Source organism: Passer domesticus, chromosome 6, assembly GCF_036417665.1.
Source record: "Passer domesticus isolate bPasDom1 chromosome 6, bPasDom1.hap1, whole genome shotgun sequence".
NCBI classification, from domain to species: Eukaryota; Metazoa; Chordata; class Aves; order Passeriformes; family Passeridae; genus Passer; species Passer domesticus.
In genome coordinates, this window is record NC_087479.1 from 21,735,438 (window position 1) to 21,748,399 (window position 12,962).

The 12,962-nt window shown below is 44.9% G+C and overlaps 1 protein-coding gene across 1 annotated transcript in view; it reads right to left on the reverse strand.

Moving 5' to 3' along the window:
- The window catches only part of NRXN3 (neurexin 3), a 962,727-nt gene that overhangs the window by 946,215 nt on the left and 3,550 nt on the right, over positions 1–12,962 (reverse strand). The window contains exon 2 of the mRNA XM_064423706.1: positions 4,162–4,190. The gene's annotated coding sequence lies outside the window, so the exon portion shown is untranslated. The remainder of the gene's footprint in view (positions 1–4,161; positions 4,191–12,962) is intronic.

The following is a 12,962-nucleotide window of genomic DNA, read 5'->3' on the forward strand; positions in this document are numbered from 1 at the left end:
GCGACCCACACTGAAGCAGTCTCTCTCAGGGCCACATCCTGTGGAAAGGGTTCTATGTTGGAGTAGTTTGTGAATAACTGTGGCCTGTGGGAAGAACTTACATTGGAAAAGGTGGTGAAGAACTGCCTCCTGTGGAAGGGAGCCCACACTAGAGCAAGGGAAGGACTCCTCTCCCTAAGGATGGAGCAGCCACAGAAACAACATGGGATGAACTGACTGTAAACCCCATTCCCCATCTTCCTGCACTGCTGATAGCAGGAGGAGGTAGAGAATCAGGAATAAAGCTAAAGCTGTGAAGGAAGGAGGGCTGCAGGGAGGTTCTTTTAGGATTTTTTTATTTCTCATTATCCTACTCTGATTTTGATTGGTAATAAATTCAACTGCCTTCCCCAAGTCAAGTCTCTTGCCCATGACAGTGTTTGGTGAGTGATCGCTCCCTGCCCTTGTCTCAACTCATGGACCATTTGTTGTATTTTCTCCCCCTGTCCAGCTGAAGAGGGGCAGAGCACCTTTGGTGGATGCCTGGCATCCAGATAGGGTCAATCCACCAGAAGCAAGACAGGAAAGACTTCAATGGAAATAGAGAGAAGACATAACATATAGAGAAACAAAAATTACAGAGAAGAACAACCAAATCTGAAGTGACATACGAATCAGTTTACAAACAAAACCATTTTCCAGCACAATTACAGTGACAGAATAATCACTGGAGAGCTTTAAGAAATCATTCACTGAGCTCTTACATGGGATAATCTAGCAAAGGGACCCAGGAGACCTTAAAGATTTTAAAGAACAAACTCCTCAAAGCACAAGAACAGTTCAATTCAATTTGTGGGAAGCCAAGTGGGTGTGGAAGGAAGCAAGCAGCTGAATGGGAAACTCCTGACAGCACTCAAACACAAAAGGATGCGAATGAAAGGTGAAAGTGGGGGTGTGCTGCTCAGGAAGAATACTGAAACTCTGCCTCAGCATGTCAGGATGAAAATTAGAAAAGCTTGAAATTGCATGAAAATTCATAAAATGTGAAAGGCATCAAGGGCTTCTTAATGCACCCTGCTAGCAAAAGCATGACTAAGAAATCTGTGGGCCCAAAGCTGAATGGAACAAGAAACCAGTGGTAAAAAGAAAATATTTAGGTTGCCTATGGATGGCATTAGATAGTTTTTGCAACACCTTGGTAAGACACCACTTGAGCCAACAAACCTCCTGCATTAGGCCACTTACTTTGAATATTCATCCTGCTGAGATCCATCAGTCCTTTCATGGTGTCCTTCAAAATGCAGGGCAGCAAAATCCCATGTTTAGACTCATTCTCTTTCCACAATAATAAACTACAGTTTCCTTTGAAAACTGCAATCGACACTTCATTGTTGGACCAGTGTGTCTCCCTATCTATACCAGATGAATGATGGGAAGTTTTGGGACAGAAAAAGCTACCTTGAGTGAGAATTAAGCTGCTTTATTTAAACAGATGGAAGATGTACACACAACACCACCAAAGCAAAGAACGCAGTTTGAATTATTGTTATAATTCTTTGCCACATGCCTACAGAAAGCTTGACAACAGCTAAGCTGTCAACATGCTATCATACCACCCATCCTGCTGACCAATCTTCTGGGTTTTCTGTACTCCCCCAGTTATCTGTGTCCATCTGTTGTCTCCTGTCTCATCCTTAGCTTGCTAGCTCTTTGGGGCAGGGAACATTTTTTGCCCTATGTTTGAATAAGCATTGTGTAGGTGCTACCACAATAGGCAGGAATAAAAATAACAACAATAATTAGGTTATATCTTAGTATCTCCTTGGGTTGGAATGTTTCCCTCCTGACTTCACAGCAGTGTTCATAAACAATTATAACTTGGTGCAATACGGGGCCTCATAAACAAATAATTACATCCCAACCTACCTTCAGCCATTCCACCAGTCATCCCTCGAGGGCTGATCTGCTGAGCTCTCCATATGCTCCAAATGGTGAGTGTGTGTGAACTCAGTTTCAGCAGAAGATACCAGCCTTGCAGTGTGGCAGGACTAACACCCTGCATATAACCCATAGATTTTCTTTGGACAGAACAAGCTTCCTACACACAAACTGTTGCCTCCTACTTTTGTGTGTCAACCCTGACTCATTTCTAGTGCCAAGAAGAAGAGTATAATATCTTCATCCTCTACTCCCTCTAAAGAATGGCAAAAGCCTGCAGTTATAAGTTTATGTAAGATGGTGGAAAACAGTTACATTATAAACTGTGCACACAGATTGCACCAAGCACAACACTGTACAACTTCAACAAGTATATATTCCCAGATGTTCTTTGAAACTAAAAGGAAAACTTCCTTCCTTAAGGCTCACTAGGGAAACTGTCTCACTGCACTGGAGACACTCAAATTCACTCCTAGGCCCAACTGGATCCAGACTGGCTGTTAGTGAAAATCTAAGATTCAGGAAAAGCTAGCAGTAACATGCCACATAGTATGACTTGGACTCCTTGCTAGTAGCTGAAAGGTTCTGCTGAACTCTCAGGGAAGAAAAGCCCCATGCACCAAGAAACATCCTCCTCTCTTAAAGTACCATGAGCCCCTCCCATGAGTATGGAAGTCTACTGAATCAAGAATTAGGCTCTCTCTTCTCAAATCCACTGGGTGCAAAGACACTTCCTGCAATGTCTCATCCGCACAACTCTGCTTGAGGACACTGGAAGAAATATGTTGCAGTGATGAAAATCCTTTGCCCTTGTCTATTTCTTTTGATGGAAGAGCACAGAAAAATTATCTTGTAACTTTAACGCACCATACAAATCTGCAGTGGTTTCTGATAGGTGAAAGCAGAAGTGTAAGCCTATTTTCCATCTCCAAATAATTTCATCAATTCTTCCCAGTGTAAATTAATCAATAACCAGGATAAAAGTCTCCAATTCCTAGTTATGAAGATGCAGGAAGTTGGGCGAGCCCTCTGTTTATCTGCAGAAAGAGAAAGGCTTACAGTGCTGGATGGTAACGTAACACTACTGAACACACAAGCTCCCTCAGGTCTTTTTGGGATGTGCAATGTAAAACTGGATTACGCCAGGGGCATGGATGGTGCTGTAGGGCAATTTTCAGAGGGAGTGATTCACCCTGGCTCTGCTTCTTCATGCTCCCACCACAACTGCCAGTGAGGGGACAAGCCTGCCTCTCAGGCACTGCAAGAGCTGTTGGGACCAGACATCAGGAGTTCAGGCAGCCCATTCCCTTCTGAACCTGTCAAAACTACAATAAACTGAGATAAAATTGTGTGTCTCCTGTCTCATCTGCTCTTAAAAGTTCCTGTGATGAGGGCACTGCAGCCTCCCTCAGGACACTGTTTTCCTGCTTAACTTTCCAAATACTCATAAAGCTTTTCCTAGCACTTACCTCCACATCTTCCTTGCTACAAATTAAGCTGATTACTTCTTGTCCTATCCCCAGTGGACACAGAGAACAATTAATCACTGTCTTCTTAAAACAAGCTTTTAAATATTGGACGGCTTTTCCCTTGTCAATCTTCTTTCTAGTCTAAACCAACCCAACCAATCCTCTCCTTGCAGACGGTGTTTGCCACTCTGGCTGCTCTCTCCTCATCTCCTTCCACTGTTTCTGGTTTTCCTGCTCTCCTGGATGCAATGCTTTGCTATGGCTTCAGCAGTGGCTGCTAGTGTAGAAAAACTACTGCCTGTGTGCTACACGTGACACTCCCGTTAAATATACCCTAAAATGGGATTTGCTTTTTTGCAACATCACCACACTGTTGACTCATATTCAGTCTCTGACTCACAGTAGTGCCTCCCAGATCCTTTTCTGCAGTTCTGTTGCCTGGCTTGTTATCCCCCATTTTACATACAGGCATTTGAGTAGATCTTTCCAAGTACAGTACTTTTCATTTGTCTTTAATAAATTACTTCTTATCAAATTTAGACCATTTTCTAGTTTAATTGGTAAATTACCTGTATTGTGCCAAGAAAGCAGATCAACTTCCAATCTCATGTTACACATTGGCAACAAAGAGAGCATGAAAGGAAGAACTGCTGTGTTCAAACTTATTAAAAACAGTTAGTGTCTTGTCAGAAGCTTAGCAATTCACTACTCCCTTTTCAATCTGCATTCTACCTGACTCTGACAGGTTGACCCTGGCTGGATGACAGGTACTCACCAAAGCCGTTCTACCACTCCCCTCTGCAACTGGACAGGGAGAGAAAATACAAAGAAAGGCTCATGAGTTGAGGTAAGAGGTCACTCATCAGTTACTGTCACAGGCAAAAGAGACTCATCTTCAGGAAATTAATTTATCACCAATCAAAATCAAAGCAGGATAATGAGAAGTAAAACCTAAAAACACCTTCCCCACGTCCCTCCCCCTTTCCGGAGCTTAACTTTACTCCCAGTTCTTTACCTTCTTCCCACCAGTAGTGCAGGGAAATGGGGAATGGAGATGATGAGCAGTTCATCACATGTTGTTTCTGCTGCTACTCCCTCCTCAGAAAGAGGAGACTAGAGCAGACTGCTCTAGTCTGGGGTCCTATCCATAGGAAACAGTCCTTCATGAATTCCTCAAGCACGAGTTCTACTCATGGGTTACAGTCCTTCACAAACTGCTCCAAAACAGATCCCTCTCCATGGGGCTCAGTCCTTCAAGAACAGGCTGTTCCAGCATGGACTCCCATGGGATCACAAGTCCTGTCAGCAAACCTGCTCCAGTGTAGGCTCCTCTCTCCATGGATCTGCAGGTTCCTGCCAGGAGCCTGTCCCAGCACAGGTTTTCCAAGGCATCACAGCCTTCCTTCAGGCATCCCCCTGCTCCAGTATGGGGTTCCCTCCATGGGCTGCAGGTGGATCTCTGCACCCCAATGGATTCCCATGGGCTGCAGGAGCACATCCCGCCTCACCATGGTCTTTCCCACAGGCTGCAGGGGGATCTCAGCTCTGGCACCCAGAGCCCCTCCTGCCCTGCCTGCTTTGCTGACCTTGGCATCTACAGAGTTGCTACTGTCAGATATTCTCCTTCCATTCTTCTCTGGCCACCATTGCTTCTGTGCAAAATTTTCTTTGCTTCTCAACTACGATGTCACAGAGGTGTTACTATCATTCCTTGGCTTGGCCTTAGGCAGCAGAACATCCATCTGGGAGCCAGCTGGCATTGCTTCTGCTGGACATGCAGGAAGTTTCTGGCAGCTTCTCATAGAAGCCACCCTGTAGCTCCCCCAGCTACCAAAACCTGGCTGTGCAAACCCAATGCACTGATACACCGTGGTCTTCATAAATTAACAGTAGCTCCTTCCAGCCTCATTTACAAATTATAATCTGCTGCCCAAAAAGTACAGCAACATCCTAGGCACCACATCACTCTATGACCCAAGCTAGTACCAAACACAACTGCTAGCAACTCATTAGCTCATATCAACCAACAAAGAAGAGAAGGGGCACATTTAAAAAACTAATTATATTGAACTACATCCTTAAGACCTGGCTCAACAAAATTATGACTTTTGGTCCACTGGTACACCCTTAATATGTATCTGATTAATGACCTATGTGAAACTACATCAAGGATCAACGTTTCTTTCTATTTTCTCCATAAAGTCCTTAGCATTTGATTCCCAGATATGCAGCAGGTATTTTTAATGCATATACCTGAAATTATATGATATCATACCCTCTTTGACAATGCTGCTTAAGCTGACCAGACAAACTGGCAGATTTTAATACCAGGATATCAATGAATTAGCAGGCATTCTGAGTTCCTCAAGAAGGCTGGCCTTAGTCTCCCCACAAGAGTTCTGCACTCACTTGGTCCCCCTTCAAAAAGTCAAAGTAATCAATAATTTAAAATTTCTTTTTCTTTGAGGTCTACAAAAGAAATGTCATGTGTAAGCAGCCATCATAAGAGACTAGAATTTCTCTCACCCCAAAATTAAAAAGGATGTTAACTGACTGTGTCCAGAGGAAGATAACAAAGCTGCTGAAATGCTAGGATACATGTCCTCTGAGGAGGGGCTAAGCATTCTGGGTTTATTTAATTAGGAAAAAAAAAGGAATTGAGACACAATCCCACTGCTATCTACAGCTTCCTGAGGAGGGGAACTGGAGGGAGGTGCTGAGCTCTTTCCCCTGGTATTCAGTGACAGGACATGCAGGAATGATTTAAAGATGTGGCAGGTGAGGTTCAGACCAGGTATTAGGCAACACTTCTTTACAGAGTGAGTGACCAAACACTGGACCAGGCTTCCTAGAGAGGTGGTCAATGCCCTATGACTCTCAGCAACACTTGCACAATGCTCTTAAAAATATCCCTTCATGTTTAGTCTGCCCTGAAATCTTGGACTAATTTGAACTTGGACTATTCTATTATATTATCAGATATATAAAGCTTTCCATTCAAGGAACTCAGTGTTTTACAAATTATAATTTTGAATTTTCAGTGAATGGCAAAAGTGATGACTGTTACGAAAAACTGGTTAAACACACTCTGGGAAAGAACTCCAGACTTCTGCTTCTTAAGTTAGTACTTAAGGACCATCCTGCCTGCTCTGTTGACACTCAATACCACTGTAACGAAGTTCATGGGTCATGGATGAGGAACACCTGGCTGAAAAGCCTTACAGAGAAGGACCTGAGCTCCTGGTGGACACAACACTGAATATCAGCCAACAAGATGCCCTTGCACAAAAGGCAGCTAATGGTCTTGTGGGCTGCATTAGAAATGTTGTCAGCAGGTTGAGGAAGGGTATCCCTCCCTGCACTCAGCACTGGCGAGGCCAAACGTGGAGTACTGTGTGCAGCTCTGGACTCCCCAGTACAAGAGAGAGGCAGACATAATGGGGGAACCCAACAGAGGGCCATGAAGAAGATTATGAGTGTCTCTCAAATGAGGAAAGGCTGGGAATGCTAAGACTGTCTGGAGGAGAAAATACTCTGAAGGGTCTGTAGGGTGGGCAGTACATAACTACCTGAAGGCAGGGTGTAAAGGTAACACAGCCAGGCTTTTTTCAGTGTGGCCCAGTGACAGGACCAGAGGCAATGAGCACAGACTGAAACATGGAAGGTCCTGCCTGAACATCAGGAAACACTTTTTTACTGGGAGAGTAACTGAGCCCTGGCACAAGCTGCCCAGGGAAGTTGTAGAATCTCCCTCTTTGAAGATATTCAAAAGTCATTTAGGCATGGTCATCATTTCTGGGTGGCCCTGCTTGAGCAAGGGGTTGGATCAGATGACCTTGAGAGTCTCTTCCAAATTTAACCGTTCTGTGATTTTCACCAGCCATCAGAAGGTCAAAAATCTTCCTAGAAAATAATTGCTCTGTGGCTTAATCTTTTATTTTTCAAATGTCTCCTGATGCTATAGCAGATCCTTCTGTACTGCAGATGGTGCAGAAAGGAATTTAACAGCTAGGACGGGTTCCTTCTCAGGACAATGCTGCTGTTTCACTTACTGCATGAACTGATTGAGATTTGGTGAGATCACTTTAATTCAGACTTTTGCCATGCTCAGAAAGGTCAGACAGGTTATTCCCTCCATTCCGTTACTTCCCAGAACTAGTGAAGACAGAAAGCACAGTGGTCAAAAAACTCAAATCAAACTGTTTAATACTATTAAGAATATATTGCTCACATCAGCAGAGAAGTTTATTCCAGATAAGATCTCAGATTAAAGCAAGGACTCTTATCTTCTCTATGCATCCCCAACACCAGGGAGCACAAAAGGAGGGCAGCACAGCCTTCCATGGGCTCTTCCAGCCTAATGAACAGAAGAGAGTTCAACCAAGCAAAGGAAGGACATATCATAATCTATTCTCACTTTCTAATGCTCCAAGGACCAGAAGAGAAAGTATCAAAAAGTGCACATCACAACCTTATACGTGTGTTCAGTGGCTGACATCCACATGTAGTAAATGAAGGTCAGTTAGATATTTGTGAGTAACAAGAGCATTACAAATTGTGGCTTAACTTGCACCACAACTTGATTCACTTATACGTACAATAGTAAATATAAGAGTAGAAAATTAGAAGAATATCAAACTGGGCAGAAAGCCTCTAACACCTTGAAAATAATCTCTCTTCCATTTTGTGTTTTAATAAAAAATGAAGTATTTTGTAAGAAATACTGTTGTCTACCTGGTAATTCCTTAACTCATTATCAGTTGAAAACTGTACAATTACAGAAGGAAGAAGATTCACACTTAAGATGGATGAAGAACTCTAAGCTTAAGGTGAACAGATTTTTCTACAGCCCTTGCCTTGCTTCCCTCCATGACTAGTCATGAAGACAGGACAGAAGGTCCTTCCACACATTCCTCACCAGATCCCATTCCTCCACACTCCATTTAGTTTCTGCAGTTCAAGCAGATTCCTTTTCCCCCTGAAATCAATGTTTAATTAACACATTATTGGAAAAAAAAAATGGGATGCAAGATCAGACTGAAACAAAGCCAGCACTACCCTGCTCTGCAGATGCAGCCAGTCTCATTAGACAATTACCCCACTGGAAAGTTATTCCTCTCCTCATCCTCCTTCAGATGCCCGCAAACACCATCCTCTTGCTTAGTTACCTTTCTTTCCGTCCCCACAGGACTCTTTCCTTTCTCAGAAGTGGTCCACAACAGCAGAAAAGACAAAGTGGAGGGAGAAGGGGAGCAAGTGCCCTCTGTGTAGCCTCACAGTATGACTGAGGCCTCATCTTTAATCCTGCCATCCCCACGGGAATAGCAGCACACTGATTCCCCTGATGACCACCCCATCCACACAGCAAGCAGAGCAGGAACAGGGCAGTGTGCTGTGCCATGAGCAGGGGATTCTCAGAGGGTCAAATTCACAAGCAGATCCTGGAACTATGCACAGCTGCATGTACCCAAAGGGAGCGGAAATGGTACCGGCAGCTTCAAAAAGTTTACATCATACCTCCCCCTATCCTCATCAATTATTATTCTATCCCATTCCTTGGCTCTCATCCGGCTGCTGGGAGGTACTTGGATACAGGGGATGCTGCAGCACTGTCAAGGGCATTATAAGGCAGGCCCAGGGCTTGAGCACCCTCCCTGCTACGCACACAGGCACCCACAGTACAGGGCTGGTGCAGCCGGGAAAGGACAGCAGAGTCCATGAACTCCTGGGCTGAGCTGCCCTAGTTATGAAGGGACACACCAGGATCTTTGAAAGAGTCTACCATCCCAGAACTGTCATTCCCGGGACCCAAAGCTACTAGTGTTAATTAGTTCCCACGATGTGATGGATGACAAGCAGCAGGACTAGGAATGACACAAGCAGATTGTGTTTGAAATAAGCCATCCCTCACCATCAAGGGCAGAGGAAAGGAATTTGGAAAGGACAGGAGCTCAGCACGCCAGTGAGAGACAACAGATATGCTGGCAGCCCCAAAATCCCTGATATTCCCTTCCCACCACCCCAGCTCAGTCCTTCTGCCAGCAGACAAAAAACAGGCAGGGGAATATGCCTGGGAGAGAACTCAGGCACATGGCTGGGAGAAACAAGAAGAAATCTCTGAGACAAGGGGAAGCAAAGCAGATGAAGGGCTAATCCATCCTGTAGCAAGAGGCCATATTTCAGACAGAGCTGAACTTCTGACAGCTGTAAGTGAACCTCCTCCACCCTCTGAAAAGCCACACAGTGATACCTGCAGCAGCCCAGAGTCTAAAGAGGCTGAAGGCTTTAGCCCAGACAGAACACTTTGTCAAGCTGGCTGCGTGGTGCACAGTTCAGAAGAGCTGTCCATGGTGCTCAGACAGCACTGTTTTCTGTGAACGGTAACAAGAGAAATTGTGCTCCCACCTTCCCTCAAGGGAGAATGCAGGATCTTCCAACATCACTAGTGTATTTCCAGTAGGAGTCTTATTGCTCAACTTTTCAAGGATATCACTACAGAAACACTGCATTTTATCCCTACTAGACTTCAGTAAAACCATACTCAAGTTAGCCCAAACAAAAGTCATGGTTTTTCCATTAAAAAGAATTCACAAAAGGGTATAAATAGAGCACTTAAAGTGCCATCCATTGCCCACAACAAGTAGAAAAGCAGAACAGATTTCTCCCATGCTGTTTTTCTATGAACGTGTCTTCATCTGGCTGTTCGGATGGCAGTGAGAAATCAAAACACCACTTCTGATTCTCAGAGTCCTTTACACATGAATTGCCATTATCTATGTCCAAGTGAGGAGTAACAAAAAAAAAAAAAGCAAACAACTTGATCCAAGATTATGTAGTGTACTGGTTTCAAGAATATACCAATCCCTCTTCTTAGTTTTAAAAATTAAAAGTATCGTCCTTACCACTTGCTGTATGAATTACAAACCAGCTCTGCTAGACTGACAGACTGCTATTATACAGAAAAAGGGGATGAGAGAGAGATGAGAGCTAATAGAAATTTCCAAAGCTTAAGCAAAATTTGAGTAATTTCTGGCTCCAGGTTGGGCAATTGTTCGAAAATAAAGCCTGTCTTCTCTTCATGCTGGTGGGGGGCAGGGGCAGATAAAGGTGGATGCATTTTGTTTTTAAATTAAGCACCATATCTCCTGCATTATCATCAGAGGTCATATCTTATCCTGGCTTTTGGTCATCATAAAGCTTCTGACTCCTTCAGCTTGTTCTTGGACAGATCACTGTGCATCCTTATCATTGATACAGCCTACCACAGCTCAGCCAGTATCCTGACACCCACCTTCTGCCCACAGACAGAGCTAAAGGAGAGGGCAAAGGAAAACAGATCAGGAGAGAAAATACTCTCTGCTTCTCAAGAAAAATACTCTAAAGAGCCTGGAGGAGGCTGCAGAAAAAGAAGTTCAGTAGATCCACCAAAATACCACTGCTGATACAAGAAAAAGGGAACTAAACTCTACCTTTCCTGGAATAATCCAGACAGGAGCCCAACCATCTTGTACAGCCTGAAGGTGTCCTCTAGGTTGAAGGTTTAAATCCAATCCGAACACAAAAAAAAAAAAAAAAAAAAAAAAAAAAAAAAAAAAAAAAAAAAAAAAAGAGTTGCCTGTACCTGATGGCTTGGCAACTTGCTTAGAAAGGGAAGAAAGTAAGGGACAAAGAAGCCATATTAATTTTGGTTTTGCACAGGGACTTAAAATCCACCATCACTGCTACCACAAATTACTCCTGGCACCATCTCTAACTCTCTGAATGCTTTTTTTTCAAGAACTGAGTTCTCCTCTCACTTCAAGGATGCAAAACATTCAGGGTCAGGGTAAATTCCAGCACTACGTCCATGTTCTTCCTTGGGTCTGAATCACTGGGGAAAAGGAGGAACCATAAAACCTTGGGCCCACCTTTGTCCTTCAGGGCATCAGGGAGATGCAGCCTCCACAGGATGGGAGCTGGCACACAGGCTCTGCAATACACTCTGCCTGTTGCTCAGATGGCCACCACATTATCTTAGAGAGCAACCATGTCAGAGCCCAATGTAATGAGGATAAAAAGGTATGAGAGAGCATGGAAAGGAGGGCTACAAAGACAGTGAAGGGCCTAGAGGACAAGCCTTATGAGAAACAGCTGAGGTCACTTGGACTGCTCAGTCTGTAGGAGACATGGAATGCCTCATCAGAGGCTACAACTTCCTCATGAGGAGAAGTGGAAGGGCAGGCACTGATCTCTTCTCTCTGGTGACCAGTGACAGGACTCGATGAAAGCCTGAAGCTGAATCAAGGGAGGTTTAGGTTGGATGTTAGGAAAATGTTCTTTACCCAGAGGGTGGCTGGGTAATGGAAGAGGCTCCTACCCAGGGAAGTGGTCACAGCACCAAGCCAAAAAGAGTTTAAGAAGCATTTGGACAATACCCTCAGGCACATGGTGTGATTCTTGGGGTGTTTTGTGCAGGGCCAGGAGTTGGACTTCCAGCTGAGGATATTGTATGATGGTAAGATTCCTACAAGCACAGGAGCAGCAGCACAACACCCACTTCCAAAGTAACTGAGGTAAGAGGGACAGCAGGGAGAGATCAGAAGGTAACTATCGGTGAAGCTGGGCTGAAGCAAGATTGGGTCTGGTGAGCACAAACCAGGGGAGCAGAAGAATCTCTCCAGGCATCACCTAGAGCAACCATGTGAGGCACTGGACACACCCCTGCCCCCACCCTCCTGCCTGTAGCTTACCACTGCACCTCAAGGTCAGAGAAAGGAGAAAAGCAAAAGGCGAACACCAGTAGCTCTGGACTGATCTATTTATTCAACTTTTGCTATTGTTTCATGAAGTGGAAAGATCCAGAAAACTGGAGACCTCAGAGCAGGCACAGCCACACAGAGGAAATGAGAAGTAGCAGCTGACAGAACCACAGGAGCACCTTCCTACCACAGCTACCCTCGCCCTGGGTGTGAGCAGTCCACAATCAACAATGGGAGTCAGTCCTTCACGCCCAGAAAAGGAGGGTGCTAAGCAGTTCTGTGAGCCTTGGAGAGGGTCCTGAACATCCTGAAATGCAGGAAAAGCTTCCCTCTATCTCAGCTCCCTCATCCCCATGTACCAGTCACCACAGCCACCCACTGAGGCTTGCTGGGTCCTACACTGTGTTCTAGCTGGGGGAACAAAGGAGGGGAACAATGGATGGGGGGAGAGACTCTTAGCTCCCTTTGCTTCCCCACCCCAGCCTTTTCCCCGCTCCACTCCGACCTGAAAAGCCATGGCTCTCCTGCACATCCTACAACAGAAACACAAGGAGCTTTTCTCCGCCTCTCAATTCACCACCCTCCAGGCTCCAGCAGGGACTGCATGGAAATGGCGATATTCCTGTATTGTCTGGATCAACAGTACGGATAAGCTCAAAGAGGGCAAGAGAGGATGGCATGGGAGGATGAGGCAGGAATGCTTTGTTCCGTCCTGGTTCCAGTGCAGCCCACCCCCTCTCTCGATCGCAATGCCCTCCAGCTCGGACACGCAAGGAGGCATTGGAAAGGGAGGGGACCTGGGACGCTTATGAATTTTGTTTCCCCTGTCAAGGGGACA